The following is a 22615-nucleotide window of genomic DNA, read 5'->3' on the forward strand; positions in this document are numbered from 1 at the left end:
TACTAGTGAGGTTTGAAGGAAGTGAAAGGGGTGAAATGACTTAGAAGAAGGACAACATTGTAGTACATCAATTAGTCGAAAAGTGAATCAAGATTATAGCAGTTTCATACCAAATCAATGAGGATCAGATTGGATAGAACAAGGATCTAAAATCAACATTAGCAGATTGTAAGTAATCAGGTCAAACATTCTACTATACTTTCTAGCTATTGTATTAGGAGAATGAAAATCCTATGAAGATAGGTTGGTTTAATAGCCATTTTGTAAATCCTTTAATAGGGTAACATTCCAAGTGAATGTTTTATAAATCCTTTAGAAAGGTACACTTTTAATAGGGTGTTGAATCCTTTAATAGGGCATGCCTCTCATAGGGTAGACCATTGCTGATGGTCAAACTTTGTAACCTTGAAAAGTTACATATTGCTAGAGTGATAAGTTGTGGGTGTCATCTCCACCCCAGTTTGACCTTCTAATTTTGAAGGGTTTTTGGGTGATCAATTATTGTGTTATCTATTTTCATGCATGCCTTAACTTTCATGTTAATTAGAAATGGTACATGCATGTAATGATTTTAGTTAAAAGTTTTATAGCTTAAAGTTTGGTACTTTTAATTCAACCCCCCACCCCCCCTCTCTCTTAGAAATATTTTTCCCACTTGTAAATTCCAACACTTCCACCACCAATATCGATATGCCCATTGAGATAGTGGTCTTCATCACCTAGAAAAGACCCAAGGATTCATCTTCATTGATGAACCTCTCTCCGTAATTAGGGTTGGTGCACCAAGATGGAATGCAAATAGGGGTTCTAAGTGGAGGAATTTTTCCTAAAATCAAGTAAACCTTAGCTTGGAAGACCCATTTGAGGGCCATGTGCTCAAAATGGGATAATGTAAGAAAATGTGTGAGATTATCATGGTAATTTTAGAGATACCCACTTCATAATTTGCAAACTTGATGAAGTGAAAAAAAAGAATTGATCTTAGAAGACTAAAATGTCTAAATAAATGAAAATGGAGGGAAAACATCAATCGAATCCTTTAGGTAGTTGTTGGCCAAATTTTCCTTCCCACCAAAATCACCACATTTGAATTTAAATGATAAACAACCACTTCCCATTCTTTTTAAATATTCAAATACCATGGAAATAAAAAATAATTAATTAAGGAACCTTTAATATTTCCATATCCTCTTAAGTTTTCTTTTGGGGCTCTCACAATTTTTCGCACTATCAAATCTTGTACAGATCTACGGCAGACACTTTTCTATTTCTTCAAAGTGAACGACCTTTATATAGAGTGGGCAAGTGCCTTGCTACCATGTGGCGTATGAGTCCTATTTATTGCGAGTTGCCTTTTTTACCATGATGATATGCCAATATGAGTTGGAATATGGCTAGGGTTCTATTGGCAGTCATTTTCAAGCATTCTATCTTTCATCAGACTTTCTAACAATGTGGAGAAGCAATGTTGTGACATATGGATTGGTGGGTCCATCCTTCCCTATGGGCCACCAAGTTTAAAAGTGGTGCTAGTTGGATGCTAGGTCATGTTAAGGTGGATGCTGAGTAGCCCGTGGGCCCAAAAGTATTAATAGGGTCTAGGCGCAGTAATGACAAAGATTTTCATCGATCGTCAATCTTCTATAGATCGATGATCAATGCTTTCTCTCATTATAAAATTTTGAGGATTTTAGACATTGCGGGGAAGTGGCCAAAGGACACGTGTCTTTGTGGGCTTGAGCAGATAACAATGTAGTTAGCATTGGTAGTTGGGTGGACATTTTTTTGTTAACCACCATGGTTAAGTTTGAGGGTGGTACAGTTAGTTTAAATGATATGGTCAAATGTGTGGAGACTTTTTGGGGTGGTGAAAAGAAATAAGACTATTGGCCCACATGGATCATCTTGGTTGCTAGACTCAGTTGACCTATTGACTTTTCTGGTTTGTCAAGCCAACAATGGGAAAGAGATGTTTTCTTGCACAATTTGACCTTCACAATCAATTCCAACCACTCTCCAATGAATGACATGTCTAGTAAATGAAAGAAAACACTCCACCACCTCTAGTTTTATCCATCTACCTAGTCAAAGTGACCTAATGGCATCATTTTGTCTTCTCAAGGTTCTGTTTAGGAAAGTATTGGATTTCATTGTATTTGAATTTGTGCCAAGATTAGATTTTCTAGAAGAGCTATATAATTATTCTCTGAACGTTTAGGATAGTATTTGTGGAATAACTCCATTTAGAAAAATCTCAGTTATGCCTGAGCTATATAGGTAGATTTTGTAATCTTTGTAAGGGTTGATCTTTTCTCTAATTCTCTAGTACTTCTTTCATGTGTACTTCTATAATTTCTCATGCCTCTTAACCATTGTAAATCCTCTCTCGAGTCTCTTTTATCCATTAACACACTGTGCAAGGTTCCTTGCCTTTGGTTAATGTTTTGTCTATGTTCTGCAATATGCATGATTGTATCTACTTTTGAAATTTGAATGATATTAAGTGAAGTTTCTTCCTATAGTATTATTTTGTTGTCTGATCTATATGTGGTTATTTAATTAAGCAAGGTTTGAATCTATATTCTTTGAGGTTATAATTGGTTGACTATGTACTCATGGGTAGAGATAAGTTCAAACACTCTATTCTGGTGCATTACCCCCTTAGGATATAGTAGGTAGATTTTTTTTCATGCATTCCTTCTCCCTTTTCCTCCCCAAGAGTAGTTAGGTGCATCTTGATAGAAAAGGAAGTTGGCCTTCTATAGAGACTCAACCTTGCAGTTCAAGTTCCATAGCTTGGAGGTTGTTCCCATGTTTCCCAAGGTTGTCCTTAGGTAAAAACTTTGGACAAGGGTGCAAACTTTTGTGACAATAGTACTATAAAAGGCATATTACCAAGCCTATACATGATCATAGTTTTTTGTAAAAAAAATATGATTGTATTATGTTTTGTATGAGTAAATTGTCATACAAGACATAACGCGATCACATTATGTCAGTGTAAAAGTAAAGCCAATTGTTTAGAGGCCTAATGCTTCTAATTAGGTCTAATTAAACAAGCAACTAGCCAAAAATTGATTAATTTCACCAAATAAATAATTGGATCCACTAGGGTACCATTAAAATGTCTAAATCCTGAGTTTCACGCTTTGAATCAACCATGCATAGGATGAATTAGAACCATCACATTTTTCAATCCCTTCATCATCTTATTTAAAATATTGTGTGAGGAATCAGAAAAAATATTCTAAGAAAAATATGCGTCTTACCAATGAATCCCTATAGCCCATTGTACAAGGAGTTTGTTGGAGGGGTGATGTATGGTGGGTTTTATACAAATATTCAAATTTCAATTCTATCAAGAAAAGTTTAGCTTGTAGAACTCAAACTGTGAATCTTGGAATCAATTAGTTTGTTGGTAACCTAAATGGAGACCCAAGTTATAGGAAAAACTTAATAACATTGCAACAATACAATGTAAGGTTAAGATATAGGAGAGATATTCTTGTGGTTGGACCAAAAGATAAATCATCATTCAAAGAAATGAAAGAGACTTGCTGTGAAAGCGCTAAGGTACATTGATTCATTGTAGTCAACCTTATTTTTTATTTTAAACATGTAATAATATTTAATGATGGGATTTTGTGTGTATGTGAAGAATAGGAGGAAGAAGGGTCTTAAATTGAGCCAAGGGTACACTAATGTGACAAACAAGGAAACCTTCAACAATATTTTTCTTGAATGGCTAGAAAAATTAATGGATTTCTTTCCTAGATGAAAGATAAATTGATGTGTGAACTAATAGCCAATTAAGTATAGATCTTGAGAAATGAAACATATTAATAAGTGCTTTGGAAAATTTATGGATATAATTGTGAAGGTACCTCTCTCTCTCTCTCTCTCTCTCTCTCTCTCTCTCTCTCTCTCTCTCTCTCTCTCTCTCTCTCTCTCTCCATGATAGTCTATTAGTTGCAAGTTTCATCTTCATCAAAAAAATTCTATGATAGTCTAGTAGTTGCAAGTTTTATCTTCATCACAATTTTTCCATGACAATCTACTAGTAGTAGGTGACATCTATTGAAGTTAATGAAAGGTCAGCCCCACAATTCCCAAGAATCATCGGCATGCAAACACTTGTCATAGAAAGAGAGAAGTAAAAGCTATGTAGGCTAGAATTCCTAGATCCACAGATGAGACATTTTTTATGAGCAAAAAGAGAATTATATTATTAAAAGTGAATGAATATATTAAAAAGAGATCAATCCTTATAAAAGGAGATCAATACCCTAATAGGGTAAAACCTAGGTTGCATCATAATAATTAATAAAATTAATTAATTATTAGATGCCTAAAGTTTTGCTTAAGTAAACAAGAGACAATAAGTGACTTAATAATTAAATCAATATGATTTAATTAATTAGAAAATAAGATAAACTTAGGGAATAGCTAAAAACCTAGAAACTACTACTGAAAGTAAATTTAGGTCCTGACAACAAGGCCCGGTGAGTTACCCAAAGCACAACTAAATTTTTGAAAGAGAAGAAATAGAGGAAACCACATGGAAAAAACCCTGTACTCCAAAAAGGGATGGAAATAATGCTAAAAATAACTAGTGAAGGACTGAAGAAGCCTCCAAACTAGGAAATGCCTTAGAAGATAGGAAGAAAAGATGATTATGAAGAACACCATTAAAGCATAAAGCTTCAAACACTATCAAACTATTGATCTAAAGAACCTTCACTATATAGAACATGACTAGGTAGAGAAGACTAAGTCTGAAGAGTTGATCAATCAAAGATGGAAGGTATCTTCACAACCTCCAAAAATAGGAATGAGAGAATGTTTATATGATAAATAATCCATCTAATTGAAATGCATAGGTATCTTGCTAATACAATACCCTAGTACATAGGATCAAATATTGAATAAATAACTCACTCCACGGAACCAAGAAAACAATAGAACCAACATAACCCCCCTATATTGTTGAGAGGTAAGACATGAATATTGAAACTAAAAGAAATATCTCCTACAAAAAGAAGAACCAGGTACATTGAGAATGCAAAAGAAGTACAAACAACTATAATAGCACATGCCATTGACACATCATGAGGCTAATTTCATGGAAGGAAAAATCACTTGACAAAGGAAGATGGCAAATATGGCCAACATGAAACCCCCTAAGCCATCTTATAATTCAATGTGAGTACAAAAAAATAAAAAGATGTGCAAGATCCCCAAATGCAATAGAGTGAAACTTTATCTTAGTGGGTTTGCAAAAATGCTACCACAGGATGTCAACAAAGATCAAAAGAGACACAAGGTTGATAAAAGAGATAGTAAAACCTATGAAAAATCATCTAAACCAATAAAATTGATTTGCAGACCTAAAACAACCAAGATATCCACCAGAATGCAAAAAAAGAAAAAAAACTAAATGGTATGTGTTTAGAGCAGAATATGGAAAATAGAATGTCTCAAGATATGTCTCCCAAAGGAAAAATAGAATCTTTGAATTTGATTTCATAAAAAGGACATCAAACTGCATCAAATGTCCAAATAAACCACATTGTCACGATGTGCTCAAAACTAGCTTTTTGATGATTTCTCGTTTGTACAAAATAAAGTCCGGACGAGCAAGTTATGACCAAAAAACCACAGGTAAGTCAAAAAAGTGCTAGAAGTGGAAAAATGCACTGCCTCAAGATCTATGCCAAAATGCATTGATTTTTGAGAAAATTGCCTTGATTTGCATGCAAAAAATCTTGATTTACACACCAAAAATCTAAAATTGTGTACCAAAAAATCTCAAATTGTATGCCAAAAATCTTGATCCTCATGCAAAAATGTTGATTTTTGAGCCCAATAATATTGATTTTCATGCTAAAAATCAGATTTTTATTGCATCAAGAAACATGCCCAATCTCAAAGCAATATGTTTTTGGCTTAGATTCTGGCGGTGTACTAATTGGACAAATTTTGTATGAAAATAGGAGCTTTTTTTAATGCTCTAAGCTTAGCAGTGATGCCTATTTGGGGTCAAAGTGCACCAAAAAAAGTAACCCCCCAAATTCAATACAAAAATCTTCTAAAACGTGAAACCCTTTGAAAGGAAAGGCATAGATCTTAAAGTCAAGCCAAAACTTCTCGTTAATAGAATAGGGCCATGAAGATTTGGAGCTGTAATACCATGTTGAAGTTGATGAAAGATCAGCCACACAACTCCCAAGAATCACCTACATGCAAACACCTATCACTGAAAGAGAGAAGAAAAAGTTGTGGAGGTTGGAATTCCTAGATCTACAAATGAGACATTCTTCATGATGAGAAAAAAGAGATTACTACTATCAGAAGTGAATGGACATATTACAAAGAGATCAATCCTTATAAAAGGAGATCAAAACCCTAATAAGGTAAAACCTAGGTTACATCATAACAATTATTAAAAGAATTAATTATTAGATGCCTAAAGTTTAGCTTAAGTAAACTAGAGATAATAAGTGACTTAATAATTAAATCAATATTAGTTAATTAGTAAGAAAATACTTTATTACTCTAAACTATAATTGTGGAGGTGCCCCAATCTCTCTCTCTCTCTCTCTCTCTCTCTCTCTCACACACACACACACACACACACACACACACACACACACACACACACACACACCCCATGATAGTCTATTAGTTGCAGGTTCCATCTTCATCAAAATATTTCTATGACAATCTCATAGTTGCACGTTTCATCTTCATCAAAAGTTTTCCATGACAGTCTACTAGTAGTAGGTGACATCTTCATCACAAGTTTTCAATGACAGTCTACTAGTTCCAAGTGCCATCTTCATTACAAGTGTCATTTTCATTAATAGTTTTCCATGGTATTCTAGTAGTTGTAGGTTCCTTCTTCATAATAATTTTTCCATGAAGTTCTAGTGGTTGCAAATGTCATCTTTATAACATGTTTGCAAGAAAGTACATTGGTCCCAAGTTTTGCACGAGAAAGTGCACCGCTACGCTCAAGAAAGTGCATGGCTTCGCGCTAATACTCATGAAGAATCGTTGCACACCATGTGAGGACTTGCACTCTTTGCATGAGGTCACAAGTTTTTTATGATAGTCTAGTAGTTGCAAGTGACATCTTCATTACAAGTCTTCCATGAAAGTCTAGTAGGTACTATAAAATTAGAAAGAATTCTAGTTGGGAGAAAGCTTCAAAATTAGTGAAATCAAATGGGGTAAGATATCTAATATAAAGTTTTCCTTCTTGATTTATGAAGAAGGGGATTTTTTTTATCCAAATTATATCCCTACTTTTTATTAAGTCTTTTTCCCTTTTTCTCTCTTTCTCATCATTTCCCTTTTCCACTACCCTTGTACTCCTACCCCCCATTTTCCCTCTCTTCATCCTTACCCATATCATTCCCCTCTCTCTAGATATAAAGTTATTATAGATCCAGTGCATGTATTTCATCAATTGAAAAATATAAGAGCTTCTAGAGACTTTTTTATGAGTACCTATCAACTAAAGACCTTGTATCACTACTTGAGCTACTAGTAGATGATGAATATTATTGTCACCATCTGATATAGGTTCACATGCATATCTTACTTCTTTCATTTGTTGCTTTTCCCTTCCCAACTCTTCAGGTCCTTATCTATAACTTCTCTCATGATTCAAAGAAGTTGTTCCCACTCTTTTCCAGTAACCCATTAAGCTATGTCTCTTAATACTGAGTAGTTTGTTAATAGTTTCATTCTTAACACAGTCCATAACCAAATTCTCCATAGCCTATTTTATTATACATCATTACATTATTTTATCCTTAATTAGATATTTTTAAATAGTTGATATATAGTCATAGTTTTCACTTAGCCAATACTTTAGACACATAATTGAGCCTGTAGATCCACAAAAAGGTTGAAATCTAGATTATGTGGAAGAATAGTATTAGATCCAAAAAGTGTTTCCTAAGGGGTCATATGACCCCTTATGGCACACTTGATGGTTGTAATGTGTTGAAAGGAGCCATGAGGGGTCCTAGAACTTCTATAAAGGGACATTGTAACATAACCTCTTATGACCCATTGTGACCCCATCAGACACATTACAACCATCAACTATGAATTAAGGGTTATCAAAACCCCTTAGGGCACACTTTATGGATCTAGTACAACTCTTCCACCAAATCTATATATCAACCCTTTTTTGGATCTAAATTTTCAATCACAAGCTTAAAGGATTGGCCAAGAAATTTTTTTTATTGTATATCAATTGATTACAAAGTGTTCAATTGAGGAGAAAATATTTTGGAGATCAAGAAGAAAACTATCTATGGAGAACATGGTTATGAATTATATTAAGAGTGAAACTATTAATTAATTACTCAATATTAAGAGAGAAAGCCCACTTGGTCATTGAGAAAGAGTGGGAAGAGATTATTTGACCCATGGCAGAGGTTACAAATAAGGACCCAAGGAGATAAGGAAAGGGAAATGGTAAAGGAAAGAAGTAAGATATTTATGTGAGCCTACGTTAGATAGCAATGATAAATACTCACCATATACTAATAGCTCAAGAAGTAATAGGAGATCTTTAGTGCACATGTACTTAGAAACCAAATTTTCAAATAGAGAAGTGACAAGTGCTGTGGAATTATCTATAGAGCAATGTGAATTCTATCATCCCCCATCTCTCTCTCTCTCTCTCTCTCTCTCTCTCTCTCTCTCTCTCTCTCTCTCTCTCTCTCGCCACCCCCGCCCCCCCCTACATCTCATTCCCCCTCCTCTCTCTCTATATCCTAGTCTCAATCTCTCTAATTGCTTCTTGTTATGCATTACTCGACGGGGTTATCAAGAACAATATGCCATGCTTTAAGTTCTTAATAACATGAACACATTTTACTGAGAATCAATCACATTTAAAACATGATCAAGTTATGTCTAAGATCAAAATTTTTATGTTATTTTCTTGGCTCATTAATGAGCCAAGCCCCATTTTAAAATTTGATGAAAAGTATACATAACAAGATCATGTTATGTATAGTTTTGATGTTTTTCTCATGGTGTCCACCTTCTTTCACACCATTTATGTGCATATTCCCATTACCAACATAAGAAACCACTAATGTTCCCTATTCATCCTGAATAATTTCTCGCAATAGAAACACAACTCCAAGACAAGTTGTTGAAGTTGAGTTTATAGTATGTAGTAGAGAGGTGCTTGTCATTTAGTATTTTGTCCATAAATTATTTTTCAATTATTAAATTTTGAGATCAATTTGAGAATACCACATTTTCCTACCAATTCTTGATCATTCATAAAATGCTCAATCATTCATAAAATGAGTGAAAATGAGAGTTTACTACTAATTGAGACTACATTCCTTGAGGAGATTCACTATGGTTTGCAAAGCAATTAAATGGGTGAGAATTTCTCCCTAAAGATACAATTATTATGCTCTTTCCATATGTGCCAACAAATATATGAAGGTATGGATTTCTATAACGACCTTATTAGAGGTGGATTTGAGTGACAACTCTAGTTAGAAATAAAATTTTGGATATCATAGTTTAAAGCCTATGATAATCCCATTCTATTTAGAATACATGACCAAACTTTGTACTTTTACCCCTAGAATGTTTTTTGCACCTTTCCAAGTCGTTGATTTGATAAGTCAAATCAATTCCTTGACCAAAATGGTAATTTTGTACTATGTGCTCTACTTTTATGATAGTATATTAATTGTATCATTTCCTTACAAAAATAATGCAAATAATAAAACTATATTAAGAAGCCTTGCACATATCATCTATACTATCCATATGATAATCTCCCAAAATTAAAGCCCTATACTTGCTTCCAATGATGCTAGCCAAAACAAATGATCTATCTATTCATTATTTTCATAAGTGGTGCTTGGACAATTTTCTTTATAATCATCTACCATACTCAACAGATATATTATGTGTTCTTACATCTACATAATGGTACCATTACTGAAAAAATGTGTGAGCTTCCCTAAACCTACTTGTCAACAATATATATCTAGTGCATGAAGAAACAATAAATTTTGATGTATGTTTTCCTCATTATAATATTTTAAAGTTCAACAAATCTAAATTTCAAAATTTTAATCTCCTACCATATTATATCTCTAAAATGTACGCTAATTAAAAAATATACTTTTATTCAGAGAAGACTCTCTGCTAAAGTGATCAATATTTTTTTCTTTTCTTTTTAGAGTAATTCTATAATATTTTCTTCTTCCAAATCAACCTCTTTTTTAATACTAGAATATATAATTTTCATATTTTTAACTAAGAATATATTAAATTTAATGAAAGCATTATAAAACCTATATTAATATATCCTTAAATTTAAGCTCCACAGAATAGTACTTTTAGTTATTTTTAATAGATTTAATATTTTTGGAGGATATTTTCATTAAATTAAAAATCTCTAGTAATATAAGAAATTTTGTGATTTGGTTTTCTCTTAGAATGACACCTAATATCTTTGGAACAAAAGGGGTTTGGTTGAATCAATTTTGGCTAAAACCATTTTGGCTAGAACCCTTTTGGATATAAACTTTAAGGATAACTTGCATCACCACCTTAGTTATAACATGAGAATTTCATATGTAACTTTTTATTTCTTAATTATAAAAAAATTGAAAAGATATACATGAAAATTTATTTAATGATTTTTTGTTTAAAATAAATTTATTTGTACACTTTCAGATATGAGAATCAATTGTTCATGATAAAAGCTACAATCATTCACATACATTAAAAAAAAAAAAGATTTTGATTTTTCCAAGTAAGTTAATTTTAGAGTTTATCTTTTTCTTTTTTGTATTATGTAGAATGATTTACATTGAAACATAGTCTGAATAATTTGTGCAATCTCAAATAAAAGGACTAGATCAAGGTTGTATATGACAAAGAAAAGTGGTGACAAAATAAAAAGTTGTTCAAATTGACTAAAGAGAGACTTGTTAATGTTTAAAAATAACCTAATATTATTTAATTAATCTACAAATTAGGTACAAGAAATATTCATTAATAGTTAATCTACAATAGTTTTCTATAGTATGAAAAATTTGACGGAGATGGATAAATATTCTCTTTTCAATGATATTTCATTTGATGATTGAATACTTGAAACCACATTAAAATTATATCTTATAGAAATTTGAATGATTATTTTTAGAATAAATCTCAATTTGGAATCTACTGCAATTACATGCTATTTTATTTAAAAGAAAGAGAAAAATGAACCACCTTTTTGGAGTTGTTGTTTGCTTATAATAAGAAAAAATTAGTAGATACAATAGTAATAAAAATTAAAACTAAAATTTTTCAAGAAGCATTTAACTATATATTGATTACACAAGTGGAGGAGTTGATTTAAGTGTTGCATGTAGAGCATTAATGGCTATAATGACTAGTGAGAAATTATCTCAAAGAAATGATATTCAAGAAAATCTTCAATTACTAAATGTACCTAGAAGAATTGTAAAAAGATGGATTAGTATCTGACAAATATGATAGATGAAAACATTCAAAAGCATTGGATAAATATTTTTATAGTTCATTCAATGGGCCCTTGGTCTACTGTTGAAGTTGAATGGCTCACAAAGAGCCCACCAAGGATCAAGTCTTCTTGAGTGCAAGGCTCTAACATCATAAGGGATGTGGTCGGGATCGTGCCCTAGGTGATTTTGACGGCGTGGATGCCCCTTAGTCCTTGGCTCTAAGCCGAAGAGGTTTTAGGCACAAGTGGGCTTGTATTAGGTTTCTAAAATGTCTATGTGTTGGTCTTCACTAGTTGGTAGCTCATAGACTTAGTGCCTCGCTAGGCTACCTCACAAGTCTAAACCCTCCATAAAAAAAAAAAAAAGACAAATTATTTTAAGATGTAAAAAGTTTGTTCATTGAATATTGGACCAACTAGTCTCATGTTGCCTCCTATAGAAGGGACACTATATATATGATAGATGTGGATGGTATAAAGTTTTTACATCCAAAAAGGTTAATAGATACAGCACAAAGTGAACAATTTGGAGTATTCAAGAAATAATAGTTAGATGTGAAGACTTGTTAATGAGTGTTTGAGATACTATTTCCATGTTTCATTATTCAAGGTCTCTCTCACAATATAATTTTCACATAAATATCTTATATTCATGTGTAATGCTCATTGTTTTATCTTTTATTGATGTTTAGCTCGTTAAGGATAACTGACTTCACTAAAAATAGTTTAAATTTTTTCTCAAGGCTGATTATGCCCCACTCTTAGTCTTCTAATGTAGTAAAAAGGATAAAGAAAAAGATTCCTATTAGCCATATTTTCCTATAAATCAATAAAGTCTAGGATAACATGAGGAATGTGGCATTCTGTTGTAAATGTTTCACCTTCATCTTTACCTTTTTCTTCATAATGTGTAGGTGAGATATCTAAGAAACCACCTAAAGGACTTGATAAAATTTGTCAATGGACCCCTAGTCTACTAGTGAAGTTGAAAGGTTCTTGAAGAATCCACAAAAAATTAAGTCCTTTTTAGCACAAGGTTTTGACATTGTGAGTGATAAGGTCAAGATCTTGCCTTGTACAAATTTGGCTAAATTGATGGCCCTAGTCCTTAGCTCTTAACTAAAGGAATTCATCTTTCAACTCACACTCATATATTGAATTTGTAAAATAATTTTATAAATAAAAATATCCTCAATGAAAAAATATCGTCAAATACTATTTAATATTGAAAAAAAATTCATAACAATGAGCGGGAGAGTAGACAACAAGGGAGCTATGGTTCCCAACTCTGTGTACTCTTGTGATGGTAAGGGCAAGGATTCTAAAGTAGACAAGGATGATGAATGGGGTCCCTTCTACATGCTATCTCACTCTAGCTTTGTTGGGCATTGTCACATTCTTAATTTAGATATCACTAGTGGGAAATTGAGTGGCTTTCCTATTGTTTGGCAAATGTCTATTATTGAGGGACAATTTTCTTCCAATGGATTTTCTCCCCATTCTAGAGGGCTTTGTCTCTTATGGGTGGGTATTGGAGGTGGAATGTCTTGTGCTTCTTTCTAGGGTGTTGTTAAGTTGTGCACTTGACAGACCTCTGTAAGGGGTTGGAGTTTATGGGTGGAGGTGTTTTTTGTTGGCACTCCTTTTCCCCACTTTGGGCTTTGAATGGTGTCTTTTGGCACAAGTATGTTTTTGGTCTCTACCCCTAGTGGGTCTCCTTGGATTTAGAGTTTTTTGGAGATGAGAAAGCAAATAGGTTTGGTCTGGATGACTATGTGTATTAGATTCATCAGCAGTGCTTCCTTTTAGGGCCTTTGATTATGGCTCTTGGGGCTCCTATGACTCCTAAGGTTTGTAGGTCCATGGACATTGTTGGACTAATTTGTGGGGAATATCTTGTCCTTGTCATTGGTACTAGTTCTATTGATGGGGTTGTTTTCCCTAGATGATTCTTCATTTTCAAGGGTTTTACTGTTAATAGTTCCACTTGGCTAGGCACTTTTTCACATCATTTGGGGATTCTCTTGCCTCTCAGTGCTTGTTGCTTTAGGGTTTCTTTTGGTTTCTCCTATTCTAAGGTAAAGGCTTCCTCTACTTGGTGGTGGAATCTAGTTGAGGTAGTCATTTTGGGGCTTTGGATGCTAGTGTGGTGGATTTGTCCTTTGTTTTGTTCTTTTATTTTCCCACTTCCTATTGAGTTGGGTAGAAATCTTATGGAGGTAGATGGTTGTTGGAGGAATGTGGTAGTGAATGTGTTCTGCAGGTACTTCCTTTTTTTTTTGTGAGTATCTTTTTCTTATTGTAAGAGATCTAGCTAGATAGAGCATGTGTGGATGATGTATTTCACGTTGTGAAGAAGGGATGACTCAACAACTATGCACCTTGGTGTAGAGATGAGGCTTACTACCTACGAGGATGGCTTAGGTCTTTCTCTTTGCTTCTATGTTCATAGCTCCTATGGTGGTGGAACAATCTCTTATTGAGGTTGAGAGATCATATTTAGGCATTGGGAAATAGAGAAGAATCCTATCGAGATATTGTGTACTTGGGCTACTTTTAGTAGCATTGTTAGCAGAAGAAGGGGGAGCTGCTCTTACCTCTGGGGTTTGGTCTTCCTCCTTCCTGCTCTTCCCATTGCTATTATAGTGATCTTGAAGTGTGCAAGGGGTGAAAGACTTTTTATTACATTTTCCAAGGCTATAGGCTTAGCCTTGCCTGGACCCATGGTTGGAAGATGTGTAATATGTTTTCCCAGGCTAGATTTATAGTCTTGTTTGGTCCTATTTCTTTTCTTAGTGATTTGACAAGCATGGATGGCTTGAGTTTGTTCCCTTGTTACTATGGTAATTTCCTATTTTAGTTTTTATTTTCCTTGCTATCAAGTGTTTGCTAGAAATTTTAAAGGGCACTCTTTGGTCCTTTGTTGTTGTTTTTGGTTTAAGTTTGTAGCTATTGTGGGGGCTTGTCCCAAGTCTTTCATTCTTAGCATTGGCTACGGTTGGCGGGTTAGTTGCTTGTGAACATTTGTCATTGATAGAAGGAGATCTAACATATCTGTATCTTTCATTACTAGATAGTGGTAATACTCTTTTGATGTCTAGTGTTATAACTATACTTCGAATCAACACCCATTAATTACTACTTTTCTTAATAAAAATATTTTTTAAAGAATCACAAACTATTCGATTTAAACCTAGCTATTTACAAAATGTAATGTTCCTCATGATGGACTTTAGGCCCTTCTCATCTTACCTTTTGCCACCATTACGAGATTAGCTATTGCTCTTCTTCATTGTGGACCTCGCAATCATGTCCATTGTTTTTGTGCAAAAAAGTGCAGGAAGATAAAACCTATATATATCTCAGTTTACTTGAACACTAATTGCTTTACTTTTAGGACCCATTTAGTTGTAGGAATAGGAATAGGGGGATAGGAATAGCTATTTTGGAATAGAAAATGGGGCTACGTATTCCTATTCTCTGTTTGGTTAAGCCAATATTTGATGGGGAATTCACGGACCCCAAAATTTATGTTTTTTAAAATAAATAAAAGTGGAATAGGAATACATATTCCAATAACACCTATTTGGGTGGAATTGCAAAACTTCATTTTTGGACCAAGATTAGAATACGTATTCCTATTTTACTTTGTATTCTAATTCCAAACGAAGAATTCAAAATTTTAAGAATTTACATATGCCTATTCCGCTTGTATTTCCATTGCCAAACAGGCCCTTAAAAAAAGACATGTTGTGCTCCGGTCATATTGACATAAACATATCATAATTCATCTCATAATGAGTGCGAAATGTTGACAAATTTCAATGCTACAATATCCAATGTCATGGTTTAGCTAAAGACAAACTTAATGGAAATGATATGACAAGTTTGACACAGAGTTAAAAAGAAACGCCACACTGAATTTAAGGGCAGAGGAGCAAATTGATAATCTAAAATTGTTGGATGATATTGACAATGTCTGCTATTTCTAACGCCCAAATTGTCCACATTACATCTCGCCTAAAAATCAGGAGGAAAGTCGAGAATCCACACAACTTCATTATTTAATGCACCGAAACTCACCCAGATTTTATTGTACACTGTTTTCAAAATTTAATGACACCGATTGTATAAGACACCGCTTTCCACAAAGTTTACATCTCTATCTATGGCATATATGTGTTTTTTAAAAGCTTATTTCGACTACCAGAATTATTACGTCCATATAACTTCAGCCAGTGATTCATGCTTATAATTCACTGTATATATTTCTCATAAAAATTGCCCAGCTTTATGAGACATGCTCGTGATGCCACGAATGATGACTATTTGTCACCAACCTCAACTTTAAACTTCTTCATTAAACATTAAAGAATGAAATGCAATGTGAAAGGAAAGCGTGTAAAGCCGGCATTTTGTGTTCATATATAATTTGTTGTCACCGAAAGACACGTACTGTTTTTCACTCACAGAAACAGATATATGATTTTTGGAGAGGGCATTTGGTAGCGATGAATCCAACCCACGTGTAAGCTATGGAAGACCTGTTTTTTAACTGCATCATATTAGTTCGTGTCCTAGGTGGGAAACTGTGGCATCCAGTAGGTGTGTCTTTTGTCTTTTTCTATTATGCAATGAGATATGAGTTTATTATTTAAGAACATGTAAATGAGATATGAATTTATTTTTTCAAAACAGTGTTCTAATATGATGTTTCTATATTGGTCTTCAAATTTCTTATTTTGTAAAATTGCTTTTAACTTTTTATTAGAGAGGATTGTTTCCTTGACTATTTATTTGCAAATGTTTTCTATTATTTGTTTTTGAAGTAGTGGATAAGAATGAAGACTAAAGACTTGTGCCTTGGAAAAGACACACTTATCCCAATTTGTCAGTTATCGGCTCTCTACTTTTTGTGGTATGAACAAGTGCATTCAGAAAGAGTGGTCTTAGTTGAAAGTAGGCTGAAAGGTACTATGTCTGAAATGCATTTATTTAATGTCCATTGCAAATGAGTATGACACATTTCTCCTTAATCTTTGTTGATTGATCTTATCACATTTAGTGGTGGTTGTCAGCAGAGGTATAACTTTAAAAGCTTGGGAAATCTTATTGCATTTTGAAAATTTTAGTTGTCAAACTTGAGTACAGGGCATTGATATTTGTTTGCAGAGAGTAGGTAAGGGGTTGTTCGAATTTCGATCCATTTTATGCTTGTGTCAGAATAAATGTGTTGTAAGATAGATTTTTCATAGAATGTTACTATTTCGGCAAACACCTCTCTTTATGTGCATAATGATTCATCTGACTGAATAGTAGACGTAGTAAACTTGTCAATATTAAGTACACTGCAAGATCCCTCACACAATGGTTGAATCATTTGTAGCTAGATGATCATTCTGAATATCAATGTGATGAGTTACAAATAGAGATATTAGTCTAGGTCTATGCTTATTGAAATCAGACAGACCAAAATGTAGATTTCTTCATTCTTGTCAAGTAAGTAACTCTTGTTTTTCACATTTTGTTCACTAATTTCTTTCAAATTTCAGATACTATTTTTGTATGTCTATGAATGCATATGTTTTCTTTGAGCTCTCAAATTCTTGTTGTTTCGAAGGCAAGGCAGTGGTAGCTACAGTTGTTTAATTTTTGTTCATCCATGTGATGTTCTTTGTTATTAAAATATTTATCAATGAGCACACATGTGATGACTATGGTATCGAACTATGAGAGGGTAATTTGTTGAGCATTTCATTCATCTCAAATGTGGGGATTCTTGAGTTCTTAGTTGTCTATTTGGTTCCCTTATTTGGTTCTTTACTGTTGTTTCTTAGCTTGAATACTTTTTTTCATGTTTGTTTACCCCATTTCACTGACTCTTGATCTTTGTAATACATTTCCATGGATAGTGGTCAAAAATCTTGAATGTCTCATCTCTCAATTTATAGAGACCTCTTTAATTGTACCTCATTGGCTTTTTCCATGTTGTTCTTTGTAGTGGTTTTCAAAAAATAACCTACCTCTAATGTGAATGGGGACCATTTATGTTTTCTACGCCTTTAGACTTTTGGTTTCTTATGAAATTTCCCATTTTCTTCTAAAAGTACAAAGTTATGTCACCTTTTAGACTGACTTATTAGAATGAGTGAATTTGAGTATTTCTATCTAAAAATCAATTTTGTTCAAACATATGATCTTGATAAATTCATTCTAGCTAAGTTATATATGGTCTCACACTTTTCCAATTGAAAGTATTTATTAAATGCATGTCTTATACTAGTTTGTATGCAATTACTAAAGAAATAAAATTATTTTAGAAAAGTGGCATTTCAATAACTCTTACTATTTTTTATAATTTTTAAATAACATATAAACACTATTTTATAGAGCTCAAAGTCAAGAATATTCTCATATAGAATTTATAGTGTTTTGATTAGATATAGTATATTATAATTAAAAAATTCTACAAGCATGTATTTTAACAATCAAAAAGATGTTGATTTTGAGAAAGAAAAAATAGTAAATCATATCATTTAAAAAAAAAAATTATACGACGTTCCAGAGGAGAGATTCCTTTTATAGAATCTATAATTGTTATTCAAGTTAGAATAGATTTGTTTTGAAAAATGTGGTGGGAGATAAAAACTATCAATTTTAGGTGAGTTGAAATTTAAATAATTATAAAAGAGAAAATATAGGCCTAAAGCCAATTTTTATTTTTGATTGTTCTAGCTTTATATGTTATCTATAACATAGTTTGAGATCAAAGTGAGAGATATTTAATTCCATATAGTTTTGTGATGGGAACTAAACTCCTAATTTTCAACATTTTTCAGCAACTAAAAAATCCTCAATAAAAATTAGGAAAATATATGAATTCTTATTCAAAATAATTATTTAAATTTATAATCCTAAACTTCAATCATTTCTACACATTTCATTAGTTTACTTTATTCAAAATGATAACACCAATTTTATGTCATTGAAGGTGAACAATTATACTTTTGTTAGAAAAGGGAGACATAGGTTTGTGGTTTTACCACTCCCTTGTATTTTTGCATACCAATTAAAAATACTCAAAACCATCATGCTAATAATGAATCATGTTTCTTGTAGGACCTTGATTTAGGTATGATCTAGGGAGATTGTAGTCACACATTGGAGATAGGAGCACATATGTTTTTCTTAAAAGTCAAATATTTTGAGAAATGGGCACTCAAATTCTGGGGTCACACATTTCATCAATAGTTCTAGACTTAGTTCCCTACACCCAAATGTGTGGCTATATTGATTGAGTTTAAGGACTAGCTTAGAGGTTCAAGGGCACATGTTTCATGTATATGGCCTATAGTGTGAACTTTGAGTCCAAATGTTATGTTTATAAGACCTAGCCCATTTAACTCTAGGCCCACATGTTTGTTTACAAGTCTCTAATTTAGGTCTTTTCCTTGCTTTGAATTAGGCCCAATCTACTAATTTGAGCCCACAAGTTTCCATTGAAGGCCTGATTTATTAAATTTATTTATGATCTTAATTAGATTAGGTCCACATGTTTGATTATTAGGTTGCAACATTGGAAATTTGAGCCTACATGTTTCACTATAGGATTAATTTTTTGGAGACCTATAGCCATTTGTTTGATATTAGGCCCTACTGATTGGCTAGAAGGCTTAACAAGTTTATTGTAGATGCTGTGAAGTCAAGGTTGGGTCTATGTTTGTGTAAAGTGTGGTCACATTTTTCCCATCAAGGTTTTCCAAAGTGCAATTCAATAACCTTTAATTAGTAGGATGATAACATTATTGTTTATGTTATAACATCTATGGCCAAAAGAATTTGTATAGCTAAGTTTAATAGGGTACAATTTAGGAACATAGTAAGATTTTGATAAGAAGGACTAGAAAACAGAAACCATGTTATTATTATGCATACACATATATTCCAGTAATATAGTTTTTTAAGGTATAGTTTTAGTTTGAATGCATGCTTGTATCCATTTTTTTGGAATGCCTATAGTATTATTGGAGGTAGTTGGAGTAGTCACAAAAAACAATCATGGAGTAGTTGCAAACAACAATTGTCTTTCATTTTTCAATGTTTGCATGGTTACATTTGGAAAACTTCTAAATAGATCTTCATAGGCTAAGTTTCTATGCTGATTCCTACAAATTGTTGCATCACAATAATAGAAAAGTATTTTCTATTTTGATGCTACTTTTAGAATAGGACACCTCATATCATCTATGATGATGGAAATGGTAAATCTATAAGCATGGTACTATGATCTTTGTATGGTTCTTTGCATCTCATAGTCGTCTTCTATAAAAGTATGGTTGTTTCAATCTTGAATTGGTTTCTCCCTGTGGTAATTCAAATACTTATTTACTATCAATAATTAAAAGAAATCAATGTTATCAAATTAATTTCAGATAGAATTACAAAACATAAATGAATTTATTTCACTCAACTTTTAAATATTGTGTTAAATTATCATATTGTAGTTGTGATTATGTTTTTTGCTCTAAAAATTAATTCAATATAATAAACTACATGTTTAAATAAATTAATATATATCAATTATGATATAATTTAAATTAATTTATAAAATCAATTAGTAATTTAAATTACAAAATAAAATTATTAAACATTTTAATATATATTTAAATTAATTAGTAAAATATAATCTTAAATTATTTAAATTATTTCTATGATAGGAGATGAGTGCATAACAAAAGTAGTCATGTTTTGAATGTATTCTTTAAGATTGTTTCTATATGAAAAACTTGCTTTATTATAATTTTTCCTATTTAATTTATTTTTACTTAAGTTAAATCATTAAAAATTCACTTTTCTTCTTAATACATTGTATAAGAGTACTATTAATGCCAAATAATTTCTTCCTACTCATCTATGCTTAAGTTATATAATTTTTTTTTTTAATATACAATGTTGAATCAAAAATTCTTACCCAAAAAAATATTATTGTAACATTTAAATGTTTTTATGTTTTTTATGACTTTTACTAAACTTAATTTCTAATTCTTGTAATAGGAAAAAATAGAAAAAGATCAAAAAGTAAATATAAATCTTTATTCTTTTATTTATGAAACTAATTCACATAAAATAAGAGCTATAATGTAGCTTAATTGTGTCTTGTTTAAAAAAAGAGATTTTTAATGTATTTATAAAATGTTAAATATACATACTAATTTAAAATTAAAGATATATTATATGGCAAGAGTGGTACACATTCATATAAGGCTATTATTGTTACATCAATACTGGATATGATACGTTTATGTGTTCAATTAATAATTCCCAAGTGTTTTGGATGTAATAGTAATATTTGATGAAAACTCATTGCATCCCCGTCTATTGTACATTGGTTTGTCTTACATTAATATTCATATATTTTATAGAAAAACTTATTAATAGTCTAGGTGACATGAATTGTATGAATTTTACAATGTCATATTAAATCTATAGTTTCCATGACCTAAACCATACAATAGATTTCATGCATAACATTTGTCTTATCTAGTTTTTTAGTAAATTGTGGCATATTTGAACTTTTTAGAATGTGTGACCAAATTTTATTCCAAGCCCAAGTCCAGAAAGGGATTGTCCAATCACTTGTGCAATTGAATCTACACATTTATAAAATGTGCTTGCAATTGAATGTCCAAATATTAAGAAATCTTTGCACAATGTTCTTAGTGAAGAATTATTGCAGAATAAGTTTGGATCAAGAAATTATACCTACATTGTTTCAAAATCCCTCACCAATTATATGGGCATTTTGGAATATATTGAAATTGTGAAGCAATTGGCAAACGTATGTGTCGAGCATTACTTTAAGCTTCTTGAAGACAATGATCCATATATTGACACATGCATTATACAAATGAGTAATACCCTTCGAGGTGGCTCATTCTTGCTTGTGCCTTTCAATTTATGTGACGCGATAACTTGTGTGTATAATTCCATAAAAATTGCAATCAGAACTAAATATAAAGCCATTGTATATGATGCATTGCATGCTCACCAATGTGACTTCTTAAAACAAGTTGCTTTGAGAATCTTAGATGTATGCAGTACAATCACATTCACACAAGTGCATATGTTTCCTCCTCTAAGTACTTTGTATGGAGCAAACACTTGCTCCTTGATAATAACCAATGCTACTTAGTTTCATGAAATTGAACAAACTTTGTCAAAAGTGGATGCCATGCATATTTTTATCATTCTTATATGTATGTAGTGCTGCAAGGGTAGACCAAACAAAGTTTTCTATGGAACTAACATGGTGAAATATGTTATAGGAACAAACAAAGATGAAACAATAACTTATAATTATGTGAGATGAAAATATAAAAAGGATGATGCTACAAGAAGTATACAAACTATGAAGGAAGATGATGTCATGTTTTAGTGTGTTTGTTAGTGCCATTAAAATTTTGATGTTTGTAATAAAGTCCTACAATGTGGTGGCATAAATGGAGTAGTGATTATTTAAGCTCTCCAATTATAGCCACTTAGGACAAAGTTAATTTAATTTTCAGTTGAGTTAGTTTTCTCTCTAAGTGTTTTCATGTGTTTTAAATATTTAACCTAGCTAAGTAATCGATGGCTTCAGCAGGCTCTAAACAACTACAAAATTTGGTGGAAGATTCTGATACATGACTAGTCCTAATGCAAGAGCATCCTGGGTGTAAGGGAAATCTTGCATCACCCAAAAATATTTTATTTTTTAGTCTTTTCTACTTTAATAAGGACTAGTGGACATGGTGGTTACTATTAATGGGAACTTGCTATTTTTACTAAGTTTTTCATATGAGCTTGGAATGTTCTCATTTTCTATATGAAGGTTCATTTTAGAGTTATAAGCCTACCATAAAAATCTTATTGCTCTAGATTAAGTATCAAAGAAGTTATTGTGGATTTTTTATGGGAAAATTTGTAGAAAAAACTTTAGGCTCATCGTTGGAGGCCTTAGAGTGCTTAGATGAGGTATGAAAAGTCAATGGAGCAATGGTTTGAGAGTTATGGCCTTCCAAAGTTGGGTTACCTAAAATATCT

This window comes from Cupressus sempervirens, chromosome 2, assembly GCF_028749045.1.
Source record: "Cupressus sempervirens isolate cs-2001-9-10 chromosome 2, ASM2874904v1, whole genome shotgun sequence".
NCBI lineage: Eukaryota > Viridiplantae > Streptophyta > Pinopsida > Cupressales > Cupressaceae > Cupressus > Cupressus sempervirens.